The sequence below is a fragment of the Eucalyptus grandis genome, chromosome 8 (genome assembly GCF_016545825.1).
Source record: "Eucalyptus grandis isolate ANBG69807.140 chromosome 8, ASM1654582v1, whole genome shotgun sequence".
Taxonomy (NCBI): Eukaryota; Viridiplantae; Streptophyta; class Magnoliopsida; order Myrtales; family Myrtaceae; genus Eucalyptus; species Eucalyptus grandis.
The window spans coordinates 56756422-56767581 of NC_052619.1; positions in this window are offsets into that span (position 1 = coordinate 56756422).

Below are 11160 nucleotides of genomic sequence, written 5' to 3' on the forward strand. Positions count from 1 at the left end.
GTGTATTGGCACAAACACCCAAGTCTTCCTTGAGTAGTTAAAAGACTCTCGAATAGATGCATCCGATGTCTCCGGGGCAAAATTTGTAATTGTCTCACCTTGAAGTTTATACATGCCTCCGTGCTTGATTCCTTTCATTATCACCAAGGCACCTCGAACAATCTTTAGAACTCCACCTTTTGAAGAATAATTGCAACCAGCTGAATCCAAGGCACCCAAGGAAATTAAGTTCTTTTTCAACTCTGGAACATGCCTTACTCTAGTCAATGTCCTCACAATACCATCATACATTCTGATTTTAACATCACCAACACCCACAACATTGCACTCAGCGTTGTTCCCTAATTGGACTTTACCACTACCAGTGCACTCATAAGTGATAACCAATTTTTATTTGGTGTGGCATGAAAAGAAAAACCATAATTCATAATCTATCCATCAAACGATGAATAATCAATGATAGACAAGCTATAATCAATATTATTTGCTACAGCTGCAACATTATATGTAGACTCAACTATAATTCCCTTACCCTTCTTATTATTCAGCTTAAGGCAATTCCTTCTAAGATGCCCCCTCTTGCCAAAGCTTCAACAAACAACATCAACAATCCTAGACTGACTACGTCTGTTCATGTTCCTGCTAACACGTGTGCTAGTTCTTTATCTACTTTCACCTACTAAAGCAGCAGATGCAGGTTTGCCAGATTCTCTTCTACGAATATCCTCGCTCAAAATCAAATCTCGAACCTCATCAAACGTCAAACTTGTTGACCCAGAGGAATTACTGACAGCAGTAATAGTAGTATTCCAACTATCTGAGGATAATAGAATCAAAGCGCGTACCTCATCTGCGTACCTCATCTTCAAAGTTAATCTCAACTGAATTCAATTGACTAACAATTACATTGAATTCATTGATATGATCTGCAACTGACGCACATTCGCTCATCTTTAAATTAAACAGATGTCGCATCAAATAGACCTTGTTGATCGCAGAGGGTTTCTCGTACATATCTGACATGGCTTGCATCAAATCAACAGTGGTCTTCTCCTTCAAGATATTAAACACGACGTTACGAGCTAACGTCAGCCAAATAACACCCATAGCTTGCCAATCCAGCAAATCCCAATCAGCTTGCTTCATCATCTCTGGTTTCTCCCTAGATAAGGGCAAGTGTAGTTTCATCTGGTAAAGATAATCTTCAATCTGCATCTTCCAAAAACTGAAATCCTTCCCATCAAATCTATTGATTCTCACTTTTACTTCTTCGTCGCCATCTATTCGCTTCAACTTAACCAAACCTAGCTCATACCACTTGTTGTGATAAGGCGAGCGATCAAACAATAATATAGATAGAAGAAGAAAATAAATCGGACACCAGATTTATGTGATTCAGTCGTAAAGACCTACATCCACGGGGAGAGCAGCAGCGAATTTCACTATAGATTAAGCAATACAAGGAGATTACACACTCGAGTCACTCAAACACTCTCTCGGTGTTTCCCAAGCCCCAATTACACCAAATAACACACTCAGTGTTTAGTCCCGAAATTTCTCACGAAATAATCTCACGAAGGAATTACACGCAAATCTTACCACAAGATTAAATCGGTTACAAACACTAATTCTTCTTGGATGTAATTCAAGAATAAAAACGACAAAGAAAAATCCCTCTCAAGCACTCGACGACAAGACGACGCCTCAAGACCAACTCTTCATGATCAACGGTGGAACACCAAGTACTCATGCGGCGCTTCAAGACAATTTGTGATCCACATCTACCACCCACGGCCACAAGTCTATATATAAGTGAAACCTTTATTCTTTTGCTAGCTTCTCATAGGATTATGTTTCCTATCCAAAACAATTTTATCCAAAACATATCTCTGTATGTTTTAAATAAAATCCAAGTCCAAGTCGTTGGACTTTCCTATTTCAGTGGCCAAACTCTCAAATGTAGATTTAAATTTGAAAGTTTATCTTCGGATCTTCTTTGCTCGATTTCGAATGTCCACAACATATCCAATTCATAATATTCGGAATCTCGCATTGGGCTCAAACTTGAGACAGGGTTCAATTCTCCTAAGCATCGCAAACACATGTACATAATGTCAGCGACATTAAGGATGATAACAATATTAAAATATCTTTTAGAGATATTTAAGATATTTTTCTTTTATTTTCTATATATTTTGATTATGTGCATATGATTTGATTTCTTTTTTCAAAGCCTATAAATAGGTTGTGTTTGTACTCTTTTATATATATACATAAATCGACATCAAAATTTACTGAAATCTCTCAATTCTCCTTTCAGCAATCTTTCCAAATCAAGTTAGGTATAATATGAATGATTGAAATAGAGAATTTTAGTATATTTCAATATATTGAAGGGAGTACATGGAGAGCCTATTTATAGGTTTAAATAATGGGAATCAAAGAAAATCAAATTAGATATGTATAATCAAAATAGATATAGAAATTCAGAAAAAAAAATCATAAACATCTCTAAAAGATATTTTAATATTGTTAACATCATTAATATCGGCAACACATAGTAAAGATGAATGAGACTAAATTCTCATTCTCTCTCTCTCTCTCTCTCTCTCTCTCTCGTGATCGTTGTAGAAACAGAGAGAGCGAAGAAGAATCGATCTATTTGACCCCTTCTCGCTCTCCTCTAAGAACTCCGGATAAGATATATACATTCGTACATTCGTTGGACGAAGGCAAAAGGGGAAGGCTCAATCTTATGTAGTCAGCGGAGAGAGAGAGAGAGAGAGAGAGAGAGAGAGCAGAGGGGATTTGAAGTGTTTTAATCTCGAGTATTCAAGCTACGCTGGTGTGGTCATTGTTGTCGAAGCTTTTCATTAGTGGATTTAGATCGCGGTCGAAGCCTGAAACCAAATATCTGACACGGGTACGTTCTTGCTCTATTTTGATAATCTGAGTCTGCAAGTCCGAGTGTTTAGGTTTGAATTGAAGTCAAACCGTAATTGGAGATTAGCTAGTGGTTTCAAGTCCTAAGGATATTGTTTTGTTTGGGTCGAAATGAGCGGATGTTGTCTCGTTTGTTTGGATCGAAATGAGCAGATAGTCGATGATCTTACACATAATGCAACAATCATTGAATTGCTCATTGCTCTTTCAAGTTTTATTCTGACATGATCTTACACATAACCAGCAAATGCTTTTGAGCATACAAATAAAAGACCATTTAAGTGCAAACAGCGGCCACGGTCATCTAGAAGATGAAGCAGGAAGACTTCGGTTTTCAAACACGAAGGATTATATCTTAATAAGTAAAATTCCTCACTTATGTGTTCACAGCTTACATATATAGAGACATCGGAAGATTCAAATGAAAACCAAATTGTAAGATCAATTATCATGTTGGGAATATGATCGTCTTCCAATATTGTTGATTTATAAGATGCCCAATCTGTTCTGTCGGATTCTAAAGATATATATCATCTTAATTACTACATTCTCAAGTAACGAATAATGTAATTAAATAAATATCATAAGATTTTAGGACTAATAACATTATTCTATTGTAGAAAAAGAAATCCTTCTATAATATGGCCTGAGGGACTATTAGAATAATAAAACTATTAAAGATAATAACTGAGGAACAAACGACATAGATTAAAATGAATAACACTAATATTTCCACATTCTAATTGACTAGAACACATTGGAACTTATTGGCTGAAATTCTTTTTATTTAAAAAAAAGAAGCTAAAAGAAAGGCCAATAAAGGCCACGAAACCCCATATGTATTGATTAATGAGTGAAGTCTCTTAAAAATATAAAAGACGAAGTCATTGTTTTTTAGAAAATAAAGTTAAATTGTCAAAATAAAACTTGAGCCAAATTATTGACTTTAAAAATCAAAAAAATCAAGTCAACTAATATAAATAAAGGATAAGTGGGAAGTGGATGAAATTACTATTTTATTTTATAGCAACAACACACGGCAATATAGACCCAACCCGGGCACTCCCGACAACTTGAAATATATGTGTTTCAGGTATCGCATTGGGTCAGGTAAAGCATGGTTCCATTTGCTTGGATCGGGTCGGGCATCGATCCATTGACACTCCTATTGACCCACTTCCATCTATGGAGTTGGTTCCACAACGACCTGACGATAGACTTTGACCTCTGGTCGTGTGGATTTTTCCACTGGTGATAATTATTATCAGACTGTTGATAGAAAATGAAAAATTCAATGTGAAGATAGGACGGGTCATCTAAAAATTGACTTATTGATTTTGCAAAGCAAATGTTTTTACAAAATGAACTATTAATTTCCTATATCTTTTCCATCGACTGCTTTCCACGTCATGACGAGAACTAGGAAAAGATTGGTATAAGAACTAGGGGTGAGCATGGTCCGGGTTGGGCCGGTCCACCCCCTAACTTTAGGACTAACCCGCACAGTGCTGGTTCTCAATTTTTGAGACCGAGGACCAACCCTATTGAGTTGGGACCGAAGACCGGCCCGACCCAGTGGGTTCGGTCCGGTTCCAGGGTCAACTTGGGACCAACCGATAATTTTCATTTCATTTTTATACTCCTTAAAAAAGCGATTAAGGACTGGACTAACCTTAGGTTCAGTCCGGTTTCAAGATCAACCTAGGATTAACCAATAATTTTTTATTTCATTTTTTGTACTCCTTGAAAGGGCAACCGAGGACCGTACCGACCCGATGTGTTCGATAATGAACAAGGTCAGCTAAGAAAGGCAAGCGATGAGAGTTAAGTGCGGTGAGCGTCGAACAGAATGAGCATCAAATGTCGAACAGGGAGCAACAAACCAAGCAAGCATCGAGCGGCACGAGTGACCCTAAGCGAGCGAGGCGAGTGTCGAGTGGCAAATGGCGAGTGAAGAAGTTGTTTCTTTCAATTTTGGCAAATTGAAGACTAAGAGGACAAATAAAACAAAAGAAAACGAATACTAAAGGAGGATGCCATAAGGAGTTAATTATACTTTTTTAGATGCCGTGAAGACTCCTTACAAAAACATTTTTATCCTTCGTAAATTATGACTATTGACATCGTAAAAAACATTAAAAATCTAAGTTATTAAAGAATAATGTAAATTACTTGAACTCTTCACTAAAGAGTTGTTTAATGTTGTTGACACCGTTTATTTTAAAATTTTCTCTATATAAAAAAATTATAAATAATATATATATTTTAAGGGTTGGTCCAAATTGGACCGACCTAGAACTCTCGTAACCAAGACCGACCCACACAAAGGTTGGTCCATGAATTCTAAGATCAAGGACCGACCTAATCTTCCGGGGAACCAGACCCGGATCGGCAAGGTTTGGCGGTCCAAGGTCGGTCTATGGTTGACCCGGACCGATGCTCACCCCTACTAAGAACTCAATTTCCCATTGGAGTCGATGACGAGAACACCTAAAGGGAAATTCTTTATTTTTTTTCACCGATACAAAAACTAAGTACTTAGTCTTCATTCGTTTCACATAATATAAATTATTTGAAAAATATTTTCCTTAAAATATTTATTCATATTACTTACAACAAGTAATTAATAAAAGTATTTTCATTGTCTATAACAATTTACATCTAAATATTTTCATGACAATGAAAATATTTTTTATTTATTCATTATTATAAGCAATATAAGATATTATTATTAAGAAAATATTTTCTAAATCATTTATTTTTCGCGAAACAAATTTACATTTAAACTCATGTCTAGTCAAGGAAGCTCATGCCTCATGTCATACTTGAAATTTCAGGTTTTCTTTTTGCGACATAAATATTGGTTGAGTTACCACTAGGCCCTTACAATATGTTAACCTCCAAATTTAACCAACATAAGTAATATTTCATTTCATGACAAGTAAAGATGATCACAATCCATAAGAAAGTTGGATATTACGTAAATGTTAGGGCAAAACTAACTCTTAAAACACATCTTGAAAAGCAGGGGTGCGCAAGCATAGTGCCCCCTCAATGCATTCTACACGACCTCCGACCGAACGTAGGTTTCGTCCCCAAGTACATAAATTCTTGGGAAGTCCTTTTTCTTATTAATTTAGACAGGCGCATCTATTTTAGACGTGAATGATACTACAATTTATTTTGGTTGAGTGGGTTGCACTTGCATGTAGTTTCCAGTTTACTTGTCAAACGAACAAATTCCTCCAAGTCCCACGTGCAGAATCTATATTATTTTAAATTTTCGGTAGGCAAAAAGCAGTTCAAAATTCAAATTATTTTTCCTTGGGTCGGACCTTCAAAATATATGCGGTAAATTGCCCCGTATGATCGATAGGAGGAAAAAAAAAACTCTTTTCCACAATTACAATTAGGGCCTGTTTGTTTTCACTTCTTTTTCTGTTTAAAAACTGTTTTTTGCGTTTTTTTTTTGTTCCTGCGAACAAAAAGGAACATAAACGCATTTGTTTGCGTTTTTGTTCCAAATCTATTTTTGTACCCAGAAATACATTTGGAATAGAAACAAGAAACAAAAAAATTTTGTTTCTTGTTTGTGGAACAAAATTTAGAACACTTTTTCTCTCTCTTCCATTTTATTCTCTTTTTCTTCTTCTTTTTTTCTTTCTTTTTCTTTGGCCGGTCGTCGGCCTCGGCCATGGCCGGTGACGCCGTCGAGGGCCGCAACCTTGCCGGAGCGTCGCCGGCCCCCAACGAGGCCGAGCGTCACCGACCTCGCGCCGAGCCGGGCGGCTCTCAAGCTCGCCCGGCCAAGGCAAGGCCGAGCCTCGCCCGGCTACGACGAGGCTTGGCCTCGCTAGGAGCTGGCAAGCCTCGCCGTGGCCGGCGAGGCCCCGGCCCTCGTCGGCCATGGCCAAGGTCGGCAACCGGCCAAAAGAAAAAAAGAAAAAGGAAAAAGGAAAAAGAAAAAAAAAAAAGAAAAAAAGGAAAAATAAATAAGAAAAATAAGAAAGAAAATAGAAACAATAAAATAAAAATATTTAAAAAAAAAATTATATAAATTTACCAAACGTGCTTCTATTCTTTTTATATTTCTTTTTTTGTTCAAAAATTGTTTCCTGAAGCAGAAATATTTTTTTCTATTTTTGTTCCCAGAAACAATTTTTAAACAGAAATGTTACTAAAAATTTTGTTTGTCAATGATTGAAAAGTAATTTAAAATAAAATTTTCAAATTTCGACATCCAACAAATCTGAAACATGAATGACAAGAGGGGCAAAATAGCACAAGATAAACATTCTCAAGCATAGACATTGGGAAGGTTGAAGAGACGGGACAGAGATAAGAATTCGTGAAGATTGATGGCTCCCTAGAGGCATACTAGGCGGTATTGCCGCTAGAGACGAACCCGAAAAATTGGTTGCTCTTATTGATCTGGAAACCAATCAATGGAATGTGACTTTACTACAACATCATTTTGATGCCGAAACTACAACGGAAATACTCAAGATCCCGGTAAGGCCTAATTATATAGCAGATCAGCTCATTTGGACAAATATAATTCATGGTGAGTATACCATGAAAAGCGGTTATCATTCTGTACGGCAAGCAAGCCCTAGTATTAATGAAAACAGAGCATCATCTTCATATCAAACACCAAAGCTCCTTTGGAAAAACATATGGAAACTCAAACTCCCTCCCAAAATCTGGCTTTTCCTTTGGTCAATATGCCAAAATGCTCTACCCACTAAAGCCAACCTCTTCCACAGACGCATCAGTTTAGATTCAGTTTGTACTTTACACTCAGCTCAACAACCAGAAACAATGGAACACCTATTTTTATTCTATCCATGGACATCCAAAGTTTGGTCTCATCCTCAAATTAGCATTTGTATACTAACCACAGAAATCCATCGTATAGAGGCCTGGATTACAAATCAATTTGAAAAAAGGAACATCTTACATGGTATGGAGCTTATCGCTACAATCTTATGGCAAATTTGGAAGGTGTGCAACAAGTCCATCTTTTGCCGATAGAGTCCAGATCCCTCCTATGTTGTGGCTGCAGCACTCGCCCAAGCTCGAACGACACAAGTTGCTTCTGTCCATGCAGCGGGATTAGCTCAAAGTAACCTAGATCCAACCACAACTTGGAGGCCACCCAATCCCAGAGCCCTAAAGATCAACATTGATGGGGCTTTTCAGCCAGGAAGCACCACTAGATCAATAGCATACCTCTGTCGCGACCATATAGGTAAATTGATCGAGGGCTTTACTAGAGATGTACCTGCTTCCTCGGCGTTGTAGGTGGAGATCCAGGCGCTGAGTTTAACCCCACATCACCTGTTGCGATCCGACAAGACTCGGGATCACCTTCTAATTGAGTCGGACTATCTCGCAATGGTTGAAGCAATGCAAGATCTTCAAGCAATGCCATGGGAGGTCAGATCGCTGCTCGGCAAAGTTGTTGCTCTCCTCCCCTGTTTCCATCATCTTCAAGTTAGGTTTTGCAGACGCAAAGCAAATTTTGCTGCGGATTGGGCCGCAAAGGCCCATAGCAATGGCTCTTTGTCTCCAAATTAGGCCATTTCTGCCCCCCCTCCTTTGTTTTTTTTTTTTGACAAATAGAACTGCCATTTACTTACTTAATGCGGAGACTTACATAATACCGATGGAGAAAGATCAGCACATAAAATATTCAAGAGAGGAAAGGGGGGAGAAAGCATCAAATTACTGGGGAGAGTATTAAGCCGGTGATTCCGCACGATCCAATCCGCTGCAGCATTTGCTTGGCGTGGACAATGAATTACCGTGATGTTCTTATTTTGAGTTAGCCCATTCTGCATTGCTCCACGATTTCTTTTAGGTTCCATGGAGGTTCGGCCCGGCCCATCACCATTTCTACAACAGCAGAATAGTCACTTTCGATGAAGCACTTCCCAGTTCGACTTCCTCTGTTCCCCACGTGCATCGATTGAAGTTCGTGCGTATACGTCAAGCCGTGTAAAATTGCCTCTGCTTCCGCTTCACTTGCCGAAGAAACCCTAGCCATGGCCGCGAAGCCTTCGAGGGTTCTTCCATCCGAATCACGCATCACGCCCGCGACAGAACAAAGAAATTCGCCTGGGAGCCATGTCGCATCAACGTTTAACTTCAGATCCTGGCCTTCTGGAGGCCTCCAGTGAGCAGGTTTCTGTCGGTTGATTAATCGTTCGTGTCTATGTGGTTTCCTTCTGCTGAAAGAAATCTGTTGTTCCTGTGCTATGCTCAACAGATCTGCTGGTCTGGGTTCCTTTGCTCGAAAAATCCAGCTATTTCTCGCCTTCCAGATGTTCCACAAGACCATAGCAGTAAGCTCTCGAGTAGGTGAGTCCAAATCTTTTCGGAAAGCAGTGAACAGCCACTGATCTGTGCGTTTTATGCTGCTACTTGGTCTGATCGTTGTAAATATTGGGTCTTCCCAGATCGTCTTGGTCCATTTGCATAAGAATAGGAGATGTTCTATAGTTTCTGGGCTTGTATGACAGAACGGACATAGGGGATCGCTGACTATTTTCCGTGTGTGTAGGTTTGCTCTCGTGGGAAGAGCGTTTTGACAGATGCTCCACAGGAAAGTGCGGATCTTTGGTGGCACGTCAAGACTCCATATTTGGGTCCAAAGGGTACGTGGTGCTTGATATGAACTAGAGGGACGATTCTGGTCTGTTTTACTTGTGTTTATCAGTGCTCTGTTATATCCACTTTTGACAGTATATTGCCCTGTGCTGTTACCTGTCCATATTAGCATATCTGGCTGTGATTGTTGGCTTAGGGGGATTGCCAAAATCTCTTTAGCAACATTTTCTTCGTAAAGTTGATGAATAAGTTGTTGTTTCCACTCTCTGGAATCAGCATTGATCAATTCGGACACTAGAGTAGGTTCTATTTGGTTTCCTTCCCCGCTAATTACTCCTTGTGAAAGCCATCTGTCTTCTTTGATACGTATAGAAGTACCATCCCCTACTGACCATTTAATGTTGTTCTTTATGGTGTCTCTACCTAGCATTAAGCTGTGCCAGCCCCATCATGGTCGATGTCCCTTTTATGCTGTCCAGATATCGCCTTTGGGGAAATAAATCCCTTTCAACACTTTGCTCCATAAAGCTGATGGGGAAGTGGCTAATCTCCAGGCTTGCTTGCCTAGCATGGTTCTATTAAAGGTAAGCGGATCTTTAAACCCAAGTCCCCCTGCATCTTTTCGAGTTTTCAAAACTTCCCATCTTTTCCAATGCAACCCTTTTTTAGCATCTCCATTCTGCCACCAAAATGACGCAATACGTTTTTCAATGGCTCTTCAGATAGACACGGGCAGCTTGAATATTGACATTGCATAAGTAGGACCTTCTTTTTTTCAGACGCTATTGAAGCGGGTTGTACTGCTTCTTTCTACTAAATGCAATGTCTCTTTTCGACCCAAAAAAAAAGAAAAAAAAGCATAGACATTAGGATTCACCAATAGGTATTCCTCAACAATTTTGTATAATCCTACGGCCTTGACTTTGCCTTGCTTGACGTGCTCTTCTTTAAGCTCAACGCCTGCTTTGGTGTGGTATTCGCTAGTCATCTTATAAATACACTCTCCATTACTTGAAGCTTCAAACTTAACTTCGTAAATGATCTCGTAGATGACTGACTCGATCTTGTCGAAGATCGCATCACCCTCGATCAGAGTATACTTGCACAAGAAGTTGCTAGTATCAAGAGAATCGAACCTGTGCTTCAAATACTTCAAGTGCCCCCCTGTCATGCCATTTGCATTAACAACAACGATTGAATTAACTGAAGTCTACATAATAAAAGGATGTTCATGAAATCACTTTTACTGAATATGTGTGCATAAGATTCGATGCTAACTTTCAGCAAAGTTGGTCTGCTTAATGCTTATGACACCTCCATCGCCTTTGACAGACTCAATGCTCTTGATATACTGGGGAGTGATCTTGGGAATGAGATTGCGTGAATCAATTTTAAGAGCTTTGAACATCTTAGAAGGGGCAATGGAGGCAGTAAATTCTTGGGTATAGCTAGTGACTACCATTTCCAAGATGTGGATGAAGGGGAAGAGAATTAAGAGTATTTTAAAAGGATTACTCGTAAGTCTCAATGGAAGAGGTTTGGTTTTGCGTTGATGATTTTCAGAGAGCATCTAGGTGGTATTTATGGAGGAGAGTGATCGATATA